Here is a 13,795-nt window from a genome sequence, read left to right as displayed (position 1 = left end):
TAACATGTTTATCGCTGCCATTTTTACGTGGGTCATTTTTACTTATGCCATTTTTATCAAAAGTTCCTATATCGTTATAAATTGAATGAAACTGGTAAAATTACTTTACTTTCAATGCTATGACGATGACGTCACCGTTTCTTCTTAAACCCTCAATGAAAATAGTAAAATATTGAAATACAAAAATTAAAGTATTTTTACTTTTTAATTCTTAAAGATATCGGTACTCATTTCGAAATTGTCCTCTGCATTTTTTATTTAAAAAAAAAAAAAAATGCGAAACTGTATTTTTGGGAAGTCACCATTTTAATTGTTGACTGCGGGATAGATCAAAACATTAAGGTCGCAAATTTTTCAGCCGTCGTCTTATTTAAATTAACCCACCAACAGAAGATTTAATAAAAGTAAGTATAATATTACTTGGATCATTTTATCTTTTTCGGGTTTGTATTACTGTACACATAGATTCGAGAAAGTTGTCAAAAAACAAATATATAACAAATAAATGTTATCAAAGGCAAGATAAGTTACTTTTCTACCTAACTGGATATAGTTTTCGTGTTTTTATTCAATGTAACATGTTTATTCAGCTCGAAAAGCATACAGTGTTTATCGATGTATTGGAAAATTCAAAATGGCGCCCGACACTCTCTTTAACACGGTAAGTTCAGGAAAAGATGTTATAAATAATAAACTAGACAAAATACTGCTAGAAATTCGCTCATTATATATTACCGTGACGTAAGTTGACATATATTCGGTGTTTTTGTTTGTTTGTTTTTTTAATAGTATTTTGTCTAGTTTATTATTTATAACACCTTTTTCCAAGCTTACCGTGTTAAAGAGAGAGTCGGGCGCCATTTTGAATTTTCCAATACATCGGTAAACACTGCATGTTTTTTCGAGCTGAATAAACATGTTACATTGAATAAAAACAAAAAAAATGTATCCAGTTTGGTAGAAAAGTAGCTTATCTTGCCTTTGATAATATTTATTTGTTATATATTTGTTTTTTGACAACTTTTTCGAATCTATGTGTACAGTAATACAAACCCTCTTTTTCTAAATATGTTTTTATTTACTTTCCAAAGAAATCAATTTAATTAGGTGTAAACACACGAATGAAATGTGAGATTCGAAACCTACTACTAGTGGAATATGTTATTTCTATTTCAAAAAGTAACAGTAAATTTTTTTTTTTTATAAGTTGTTTTTTCTTTTACGCTGGAATGACGTCAGGGATAGACAGTCAGTGAGTCATTAACATTAGCTAACACAGAAATCTCCGATAATAAATAAAATGACTAACTCTGATAATAAATAAAATGGCCAACACTGAACAGAAGCTGGATTTCTTAAATATACGTACGTTAGGGACTGCCAAACGATTGTGAAGAATGGACTGCATGTTTCCGTGACGTCAGATTTTTGTTAACTATACGAATTATGGAAAAGCAGAAGCGACTTAATGATTTTTTAAAACCTTTGTTTATCTTCTTCAAACTGCAATTAATAATTAATCTTTGTTATAATTTTGTTAGGTTTTAAGATTTACACAGATTAATGATTAATAATATTATAAACATTTGTATATTAAATATGAAATAAGGTTTTACTGAATGTTCTTTTGGTTACCTACGGGGTTCCATATTTTGTTCGGTAAAAAGAGACATACAAAATATGAGGGGAGGCCTACAAAATGCATAATATTTGTGCAATAATATTTCCAAATTGGTTTTAATCTGGCGATAAAATAGCTGACAAGAGTCATGTTTATATTAAAACTTAATATTTAAAAAAATGATTTAAACAATGGTTGAATATTATTATATAATTAAAAAGTCTATGTTGTAACAGAACATTTTAAAATAATGGAATTTTAATCGTTTTAATCTTTTAAAAATTAATTAATGTTTGCGAAGTTTCTTTTTCTTGGCAGTTCAACGGATTATAGTATATATTAATTTAAAAAAAGTTATTTAAAAATAACATAATAATATAAGGTTTATATCAATTTTTTAATTGCAACTTCAAGGTAAATTTTTGTTCAATATGTGTATTTAAATTAAAAAAAAACTTTTTACTTATTTGAACTCTTATGTTTCATAATAAATAGAAATTTTGATAGATTTAAATATATTTTGTTTGAATTTCGAAAAAATAAATATGGGGTGAAACACACACTAAAAAATATTTCTCGTCCCATATTTTACGAAAACTATATTTTATATGTAATTTCATTCTAAAATGGATAAGTATGGAAAATTTCACGAAAATCTGACCATTAATTGATTTTTGCTAAATTTATTAAATATAGGTACGTTTTCACGTTCGGAATGTCTACTACATGGGAACGTTATTTTAAAGTGTCAATTATGTAAACACGATTTTCGTCTCACAATTTCATTATTTTCGTTTGATGAAAAAATTTTTAAAAATTATTACTGCTTTATTTTGCTCTTCTTTTAAATGGTACAAAAGTTATACTGGTAATATTAATTTATAATAAAGTTACATCGTGTTACATATAGGGTGGGGTAATTCTGTGGTGACTTTTGGCAGTCCCTAACGTACGTTTAATTAAAGGTAAAAACTGATAGCACTCATAGTTATGAAAGCCGGTTCATACTGTTATTATTATTATTATTATTATTATTATTATTATTATATTATAATTTTTATATGTTTCCAAGGTTTTAAGTAGTTTATCGCTGTAAATTATTTGACAGATATAAAACCATATGAAAACTATTTATTTTATATAAAGCATATTAGACCAAAATATTGAAATAAAACCAGAATTATTAGATTAAATGTATGGCATTCGAAATTACAGGATGCAGCCGCCATAGGTTTACAAATTTGTCCTGTTTAAGGTTTGACAGTTTGGTATTTTTATAACCTAATTTGGTTTGTTTTAGAAGCAATTTCATGGCATCAAAATCATAGTTCAAATTTGGATGAGTGAGAGGAGACACACACTATTTTGTAATAACAGTCTGCATCATACCAGTCAATGTCAGTTGCTAGTTAAATGGCGTTTGATTAGCACAAACCCTTGTTACTCGTTGCTCCCCAACTCATCTGCTTCTACCACATTGTTACTAAGATACTTTCAGGACCAGGCAGCACAACCTTTGTTACTGGTTGCTTTCTGTTCTATACATCTTACTCTACCGGCTGTTTCCACCTACTTACTTTACATTGTTACTTGACTCTAATGGGGGGGAGTAAGGAGCATTCCTTTGAAACTGCTGAAGCTTTGGTAATCCACCTTTACCGTTGGAATAATTTTTTTTCTGACAATGGTTTGAGTGCCATCAGCTCGAGTAGAAACAAAATACTTAATCGTCACTGTTTGAGCTATCGACAGATAAATCAGTAAACATTCAAATTTAAGCAATTGGAATGGATATTTATTTGTACACTTGCAAATAGGGAAAAGTAAGTCCAATAGGGTTACTTCTGCTAAGATCACTTTAAAAAATTTTCACTTCTTAGAGAGGATTTTTTTTTCAGCCAGAGACAATATAAAATTTGTTCTACTGGTCCAAATACTTTCAAGTTTGTTGACCAAAAGACGAGAGAGAGAGAAGTTTGGTAGACACTCTTCTGCACACACAGATGAGGTCGCCTATATATATATATATATATATATATATATATGTATATATATATATATATAATGGCAGAAACACATCCCAAAATTTCATCAATCATCTAAAAATATAATGTTTTACCAGTATTTTGCATGTTGATTCTAGTTATTTTTTCTATTGTTAATCGTTTGAACATATGAAAAGAATATTTGATTTCTTAGTATTGTGGGATAAAAATAAAGCAAGGGTAAATTATGAGATCAATTAAATTGATGGAGACCAGCCAACAATATCTGAAACATGAATAACAAAAGTGAGAAAAGTGTCTATATCTGGTAAGGTGTGCAAGGTTAGTTATGTTTGGCCAAGTATCTAGAGCTGTTTTTTTCTAGCCATGTATTGAGGAATAGTTCTGTCTGACTGTATGTAAGTGGCTAGTTGTATCTAGCAGTGTACGAAGGGCTAGGTGTGTCAAGCCATGTAGAAAAGGCTACTTGTGTCTAGCTGTGCATTGAGGGTCAGTGTTGCATGGCCATGCATCAAGAGCCAATGTAGCATGGCCATGTATCGAGGGTAGTTTAGTTTGGCTGTGTATTGAAGGCTAGTTTAGTCTAGCTATGTAACAAGTGTTAGTGTGTCTTGACTGTACATAAAGGGCTGGTTTGGTTTGACCATGTATTAAAAGCTAGTTTAGTCTGCCTTGTAGTGAGGGTTTATTAAATCTAGCTGTGTATGACACATTAGAGATGTAAGGTCAATAGGATGTGAAATGCTCTTCAAAAATCATGAAGGTGTGTACTTTCAAAATATAATTTGCATATGAGAGGAGTGGCTGTGATAAGAAGTGATATATTGTGGAGGAGAAGGAATCAAGTGTTTGGCAGTGAAGAGAAAATGTTAAAAAGAAGTAAGGCTAATAATGTGAATATCTTTGGAGTGCTGTCAATTTTGTTTTCAGAAGAAGTTGTGATTCTGCTAAGTTATGTGGCCTGAACTATTGAACTTTATTCAATATTGCCTGTTTGAAAGGACTCTACAATTCTGCATGTGTTGTTCAACCTATGTCAACACTGTTATCTCTATAGGACATTCTCTAGTGCAAATATTGTACTTGTCGTGCCTTTCAGTGTTGCATTTAAAATTTGAACTGTTCTCATGTTTTAGCTGTTAGGATCCACTTAGTTTGTAGATTGTAATATGTCAGATTAAATAAAATTTCATACGTCAGCTGTCTGTGTACCAGAATTGGTGCCGAGCTGAAACCAACATACTGCATTGGAGTATTTCTATATTACAAAACAGCCAGGGCAACTTTGTCAGAATTGAGAATGCTGTTTGTGCCAATTTTTTCATGGACAATGCATTACATTAACTGCAACTTCAACTTATTCATTGAAGTTAACAATCTGAAGAGAGTCTGTGTTTAATGTCCCAAACAAAAAAAAAATTAAATTTCTTTTAAAATTTTGGATCAGAACTCCCATCTGAACTTATTTCTTAAAGGGCTCCACATGTACAACATTTTTCTCTTTTTATATCAACTGAGAGTTGATCTGTGGCAAGATGTCTGATATCATGGATTATTGGCCACTCACTGAAATGATTGACAATCAGTAAATAGTGTTTATTCTCAATTTTCAAGTAGACAATGGAAATCTTTTGGAATAGATACTCAGCAGGATCGTCAGAATCAATTTGAGAGGTTGTGTGTTGAAGGCAATCTTTGTAGCTGTCATGATATTGGCTTATGGAACGATGGAACCCTGGTCAATATTGTGATTTATAGGCAAATATTTTCTGGGATGAAGTCCCTTGATATCCAATGTGCAAGTGCTTAAGTATTACATTATGCAGTTTTGCAGGGATAAAGATATGATTATCAAGAAAAATAATGCAATTTGCATTTCTATTGCAGTCACTAATTTGCAGAAATGGTCACATTTCATTATCAAACCCTGTTTGAGATGTTGGAGACTATTTTTGTGTCTGATGAATGAGATTCTGATACACATGGTTTTCATTCTAAACTCACAGGATTTAATTCAATCAATTGCTTTTCTTGAACACTTTTACCATTAGAAAACAATGTTTTATCAAAACAAAAAAATAAGATATTTTCCTTGTTTTGAAGAATTTACAACAGAAGTTTCTCTTAAATACGTGTAAATCAAAAGTTAATAATCGTAATTTGTAATTGGTTTCAAATAGTGTTACCTCTGAGAAGCAGTACAATCTGTTCTAAGTCATAAAAATACATAATTGTTATCAGTACAATGTGTTCTAAGTCATAAAAATACACAATTGTTATCAGTACCATGTGTTCTAAGTCATAAAAATACACAATTGTTATCAGTACAATGTGTTCTAAGTCATAAAAATACACAATTGTTATCAGTACAATGTGTTCTAAGTCATAAAAATACACAATTGTTATCAGTACAATGTGTTCTAAGTCATAAAAATACACAATTGTTATCAGTACCATGTGTTCTAAGTCATAAAAATACACAATTGTTATCAGTACAATGTGTTCTAAGTCATAAAAATACACAATTGTTATCAGTACAATGTGTTCTACGTCATAAAAATACACAATTGTTATCAGTACAATGTGTTCTAAGTCATAAAAATACACAATTGTTATCAGTACCATGTGTTCTAAGTCATAAAAATACACAATTGTTATCAGTACAATGTGTTCTAAGTCATAAAAATACACAATTGTTATCAGTACAATGTGTTCTACGTCATAAAAATACACAATTGTTATCAGTACAATGTGTTCTAAGTCATAAAAATACACAATTGTTATCAGTACCATGTGTTCTAAGTCATAAAAATACACAATTGTTATCAGTACAATGTGTTCTAAGTCATAAAAATACACAATTGTTATCAGTACAATGTGTTCTACGTCATAAAAATACACAATTGTTATCAGTACAATGTGTTCTAAGTCATAAAAATACACAATTGTTATCAGTACAATGTATTCTACGTCATAAAAATACACAATTGTTATCAGTACAATGTGCTCTAAGTCATAAAAATACACAATTGTTATCAGTACAATGTGTTCTACGTCATAAAAATACACAATTGTTATCAGTACAATGTGTTCTAAGTCATAAAAATACACAATTGTTATCAGTACAATGTGTTCTACGTCATAAAAATACACAATTGTTATCAGTACAATGTGTTCTAAGTCATAAAAATACACAATTGTTATCAGTACAATGTGTTCTACGTCATAAAAATACACAATTGTTATCAGTACAATGTGTTCTAAGTCATAAAAATACACAATTGTTATCAGTACAATGTGTTCTACGTCATAAAAATACACAATTGTTATCAGTACAATGTGTTCTACGTCATAAAAATACACAATTGTTATCAGTACAATGTGTTCTACGTCATAAAAATACACAATTGTTATCAGTACAATGTGTTCTAAGTCATAAAAATACACAATTGTTATCAGTACAATGTGTTCTACGTCATAAAAATACACAATTGTTATCAGTACAATGTGTTCTAAGTCATAAAAATACACAATTGTTATCAGTACAATGTGTTCTACGTCATAAAAATACACAATTGTTATCAGTACAATGTGTTCTAAGTCATAAAAATACACAATTGTTATCAGTACAATGTGTTCTACGTCATAAAAATACACAATTGTTATCAGTACAATGTGTTCTAAGTCATAAAAATACACAATTGTTATCAGTACAATGTGTTCTAAGTCATAAAAATACACAATTGTTATCAGTACAATGTGTTCTAAGTCATAAAAATACACAATTGTTATCAGTACAATGTGTTCTACGTCATAAAAATACACAATTGTTATCAGTACAATGTGTTCTAAGTCATAAAAATACACAATTGTTATCAGTACAATGTGTTCTACGTCATAAAAATACACAATTATTATCAGTACAATGTGTTCTAAGTCATAAAAATACACAATTGTTATCAGTACAAATAACAAATAATTACATCACAATAAAATGCTACCTCATGTCTAGGGGGAACATTATCGTTTGCAATTAAAGACTCACAAAAACATGAAGAAAAGAATACTCTTAGCTTGAATAAAGGACCATTTTAGTTGTTCTCTTTTGTTTGCACATAATCTGGGCTAATAGACAACTGGTGGGTTATTTGTTCCTTTATTTACAAATGATCCTAAGACATTTCTTACAGGTACTGCTCGGTCCAAAGCCATCCAACAAACTCATTTATCTCACTCACTCCCTTATTTTAAGCTATGGGATGCCACTTCCGCTTCTATAGAGCTTTTGGTGATATTGAGGACGCACTTATTGACCTGCTGAGCTCAGATTCCAGTTTATGGTTCAATGTTAGCCTGCAAATAAAAATCACTGGATTAATACTATCAAACATATCCTTTACTATCATGTGCCATTTTAAGGGTATTTCTTTATAAAAATCATATATATGCTTTTATTACTGGTGCCATCTATATGTATAGAGTGAAACTTCTCGAGTGGTGTGTTACACTTCTCACAATGGAATACTTTTATATATCTACTCTTAAACCTTTTTCAACTCTGTAGATAAAAGATTTGTCTGAAATATCTATATTTATATAAGGAGAAAAACACTTCCTTGCAAACCAGACATTAATGATTAGGCTTCATTTTCCTTTCTTGCAAATGTTTCCAGATGCATAATTAGAATATAGGAATTAAAGATAAGAGTACTACTTCATCAGAATAATATTTTCGAAACAATTTATCCCATATTGTTTTATATTATATTCTTTTGAGATAAGTACTTTGTGCCATTCTAGGCTTTTAGTTTTATCTCATGTTTATCACTTTCAAAATTTATTTAAGATTCAATACTGAATATCAAATGTTTATATTGTTTTATTTTGAAGTTATCAGTTTTTAATTACCTTAACATTATGCTAATACTGATAAATATTTCTAATAATTAATGTTTTAGTTAGACGCACATCAAATTTGTGTTTTTTTTTCTTATTTTATGTTACTAACTTAGACATTTTATTCATTTGCAGAGACAGCAACAAAGCAAGACTTGATAAGAAAATATGGAAGAAAATCATTATTTAAAACAAAGTACATCGATCTCATGAAGCATGAAGTACATCGATCTCATTTAAAATCAATAAAGGATATAAACCATACAGATCTATCCAATTCTTATAAAGAGTATCAGGTGTTTAATTCATAATTTTGAAGTCATTATATTTAAAAATCTACATGAGAAAATCTCTTAAACATTCAACTAAGCATTGTCAATAAAATACATGAAAATAAACATGCAACCACATATGTGAGAAAAACGTTAATCTTGTGAAGAGTGTGGCACAACAGTTAGTAGTTTAATGGCGATTGATTAGCACAAACCCTTGATACTTGTTTCTCTCCATTTTGTCTCCTGCTTCTACCACATTATTACTAAGATATCTTCAGGACCAGACACCACAGTACTTGTTAATAGTTACTCTCTGTTCTTTAAATCATACTCTACCAACTGTTATTAACGTTCAGCTAAGCATTGTCAACAAAATATATGAAAATAAACAATTAACTGGGAAGAAAAGCCTATTCTTATGCACAACAATTTCAGCAAAATACAATTTAAAAATTCACATACAAATATACATTAAAGAGAAACCTTATTTTTGTCATGTGTGTGACTCATCTTTTACAGAGAGTTCTATCTTAAAAAACCCATGCAAACTCACAGCAGAGAGAAACAATATTCTTGTTCAGTTTTCAGTTCATCTTTTACAATAACATCAGACTTAAAAACACATGTGCAAACACACTCTGGAGAGAAACCTTATTTCTGTTACGTGTGTGAATCTGCCTTTTCAGCAATGTCCACTTTCAAAAGTCATATGCAAACTCACACTGACAAAAAACCTTACTCTTGTCAATTTTGTGACTCTACATTTTCAACCAAGTCTATTTTTAAAGCACATATTCGAACACACATGGATGAAAAACCATATTCTTGCAAAATATGTGGCTCAGCATTTTCAACCAAATTCGTTTTTAAAAATCACATGCAAACTCACTCTGGAGAAAAAACTGTTTTTTGTGGCATTTGTGATTCATCATTTTCAACAAATTCTCAATTAAAAATTCACAAGAGAAAACACGCTGGAGAAAAACCTTATTGTTGTCAAGTGTGTGGTTCGTCATTTTCAAATGGATCAGATTTACAACTCCACATAAGAATCCATACTGGAGAAAAACCATTTTGTTGTGCCATATGTGGTTGGACATTTTCAAAAGAATCAACGTTAAAACTCCACACACGAACACACACTAAAGAAAAACCTTATATCTGTCAAGTGTGTGACTCATCATTTTCAAGACAGTCAACATTGAAACTTCACATACGAACACACAGTGGAGAAAAACCCTTTTCTTGTGAAATATGTGCTTCAGTTTTTTCAGATAAATCAAATTTAAAAAGACACATACAAATTCATACGGGGGAAAAGCCCTATTCTTGTGATGAATGTGATTTAGCATTTTCTCAAAAGTCACATTTAAAAAGACATGCAAAAACTCATACTCGAGAAAAAGTTTATTCTGGTTAAATATTATGCTCAACATTTATAACAGTGCATATAAGCGCATATGAAAATATCAGCAGCAGTTGAAGGATAGATAGCAAGCGATTGCATTAGCAGCAGGAGCAGTGTTTGAACGCATATGCAAATTGGTTAGTGTGCTGAAGCTTGCATCTGAAAAAAATGAACACTCTGTGGTCGGGGAAAAAAACTGGTGCCAAAACAGATAAGCATGTAAAGTGAAGGCAAAAATGGGCCAGCTGTGCCAAGCATGTGATCAGAAGAAAGTAATGAATGCCAAATAAGATGAACATGTGGCAGTAAGAAACTTTTAAGATGGCGTCAATATAAGGAGAAAGAAAAATAGTAATAAACGACTTGTGTTAAAAAAGAAAGAAAAGCTGAGTTGGATTTATTTATTTTTGTTTGTTTCTGGTGCCAGACAATTTGGAAGTCCAAGAGAAGTTTGAACTATAACAAACACAGTTTCAGCGTAATGTTATACGTTTTTATAAAATAATATTTATAAAAGCACATTAAAATATTCACTGGATACCACTCCATGTTTCTTTGGTCTCTATGTATAGAAGTTTATCTGGACATCTTGACATGAGAATACTTTCCCTTAGGAGTAAACTATGATTAAATATTCAAATAAAAATAACATAACATTCAAAACCTAATTAAATCCCTTTCAGTAGAAAATAATGCTGCACCTTAAACTAAGCTGAATACTCCATAGTATCTGGTAAAATCAGAGGTAAAAAAATAGAAAACTTATCACCTAGTTATGTGGACTATTTTGGCAGATTAAATATTATTTACGGCTTTACTTGTGTTTTAGGAAGTAAAGGAGATCTGTAAGTTAGCATCATATATACATGCAACTCATATAGAGCAGAGTCTTATCCACAGAAAGGTTTCTCAGAGAAAACCTTATTCTTGTGATGTTGTGGCTAATTCATCCTAAAGGCATAGAACTAAAATTTGTACATGCATACAGACATTGCTAAATAAGCTCAATCTTTGAATTTTTTTTCATCATTTACTCATGAGAAATTTACAAGTACATCATGTATAAAACATTCATGACGTCTGAATATATAATTCATCCTTTCAAAGAAGACTCAATGTAAATCTTCACCTTTGTATCAAATATTAGTGTAATTATAAAATTCTATATGAAAAAATTCAACATTAAGTTAATTGATCGGACCAGCACAGTGTTTAAATTTAATAAAAATCATGACATGAGATAAAAGATGAATCTGATTCCTGTATAATGTCTCACGTTTTAACTTCTTACAGGTTTAGAAAATTTATATAATTCAAATATTTTGTGCAATAGGTAATGAAAATACTACCAACCCATTTGATATAATTGCAAGAGCATTTGCTCATGGCCTAGAAGATCTGGTTCAGTCCCTTGTTAAATTATTTAAAAGATTTTAAAATTGAATTCATGCCCCTTGCAAAACATTTAGCATCATAAGTAAGAATCGATTTTGCTGCTTGTTGGGTTTATCGGGGGTATTTACGTTGAAAGGGTACAAGGGCTAGTGAGAGGATACAAGGGCTAGTAGTTTGTCGGGGCATCCACAATTACAATACTTGTAAAACAAGCATAGGAATACAATATTTCATCGATGGAACAGGTTGAAGCATAGATGATAGTTTAGGACCTATCAGGTTGGCGACTCTCTTTTGAACCTTGTCCAGGAGTGAGAGTCTAGTAGCAAATACACCAGCTCAAATGTGGTAACAATACTCCATACATGGGCAACTCGTGGCCTTGTAGAGGTACAGGATACTTTCAGGCATAAGTAACTTTCTAGCATGGTAGACAGAGCCCACCTTCGCAGCAGCCTTGGCAATCCTTTCAATGTATCTGTTCTAACTCATGTTCCCTGTGATGTTAAGCCGAGGAGTTTGAATGTTTGAAAACTTACTATTTGAATTGTAGTGATTTTTCTTTATAAAAATCTAAGATTATTTTAGAGCTATGAAAAAGTTATACTTTACATAATGTTATTAATGTGTTGAGCTGAAGTTTCACTGATTGCTTATTGACAACGTCAAATAGAAATTCATGAGAGAAATTATCTTTGAAGTAAGTGAAAATATGTCTTTTTAGAGTTTACTTGAAACACGTTGCCTGGTCGTCCAATACACTTAAACATGATATTTTAATTTATGCAGATTGCGTATGTGTTATTATAGAATCAATCCTTTATTGGTTTTTATATATTATGAGGAATAATTTGTCCAGTGGACTAATTCACAAAAAAATATTAATGATAATATTGTTCATCAAATTCCTCTGTGTTTGCTTACAATATTATGTCAGCTGGTATTTGTGCTTGACGATGAATGCCCTGGAAAAGTCAATTCTGCTTAATGTTTAGTCTTAAAATAGGCAAAAAGAGGAAATGATTTATGGCGACTTTAAATAGTATCTCCTCTTTTATCATAAATTAAACTCATTTCTTGAATTGGAAACCATGTTTAATTTCAGAAGAGTTTCCGACAGGTAATTATTCTATACAAATCCTAGAGATGAAAAATTCTCAGTGGGCAGCTGTTCTCTACATGTTTCACACTTTATAATTTTGCAGCCAAAGAGCAAACGATCTTTTTCATGTTGACACGAAAAATCATGTGCTGGGATGTTAAAAGGTTTAATTTTGATGGAGCAATTCTGATCTCTGATTGATTGATTGCCGAACGTGAATTAATTTGATTTGTCAGTTCCTAGTAGCAGCGTTTATAAATAGAATCTCTCAAGTTTTAGGAAGCATACTCCCATTGTGAATCACAAATATTAAAACAGCCCCTATTTTTTATATAATGGAGAAGTCTTTTCGGTTCATTTTTAATTCTGTTCAAAAATAAATATATATTTATATCTTCAATTATGTAAAATAAAAACAGAAGTCATTCAAATCTTAAAATTGGAGCATATAAAAAGAAGCCATTTTTTACTTTTGTTGTATTGTTAAAAAAAAGTATGTGTAGAAAAAATAAAAGAAATTGGTTTATATTTTTATCTTCAAAAGGTGAGCATGTGAAAAAAGGAAACTATTTTTTAATTTTGAATGAATATATATATATATATATATATATATATATATATATATACACACACATGTAATATGTGTCCGTGAAAAAAAAAAATTTTGTCCCCTGATAAAAGGAGGGTGGACCTGTAAATTCACCCTTATCCGTTAATCTATCCACATTTTCTCAATACATATGCCTTGGAATTTTAAAAAATTTTGCATAAACATTAAACTTGATATGAGTAAAAAAGTCACAGAATGGATTTTCCAGGAAAACTTCGGTTGCCACCCTCCTAGGAGTGCCTTTCGGGTTAAAATGGCTAAAATTGACACTTTAGTGCTTATTAATAAAAAATTGATGCCTTAAATTTTTATAAAACTTTCTGAAAAGTTGTAACTAACTGATTTTTATATAATTTTGTTTGTCTATACTTCACGATAACTCTTGGGTGTGTCCCAGGGGCTCTTTTAGGGCTAATAAAAACTCCATTTTTACGACCATTTTACCATATTTGTCCAAACTTTTCTGTGTATGTCTATTTAGC

At 30.5% G+C, this 13,795-nt stretch overlaps 1 long non-coding RNA gene across 1 annotated transcript; it reads left to right on the top strand.

Moving 5' to 3' along the window:
• The first annotated feature begins 230 nt into the window (after positions 1-230).
• On the top strand, positions 231-10,749 carry LOC145280163 (uncharacterized). The gene is made up of 2 exons (XR_013868564.1): positions 231-404; positions 8,659-10,749. It is a non-coding gene; the product is annotated as an uncharacterized LOC145280163 (long non-coding RNA).
• Positions 10,750-13,795: the final 3,046 nt, after the last annotated feature.

Source organism: Euprymna scolopes, chromosome 7, assembly GCF_053919585.1.
Source record: "Euprymna scolopes isolate OS-2025 chromosome 7, ASM5391958v1, whole genome shotgun sequence".
Classification (NCBI taxonomy): domain Eukaryota; kingdom Metazoa; phylum Mollusca; class Cephalopoda; order Sepiida; family Sepiolidae; genus Euprymna; species Euprymna scolopes.
The sequence above is the reverse complement of the archived record's forward strand: the minus strand, read 5'-3'. Positions and strand labels throughout refer to the sequence as shown.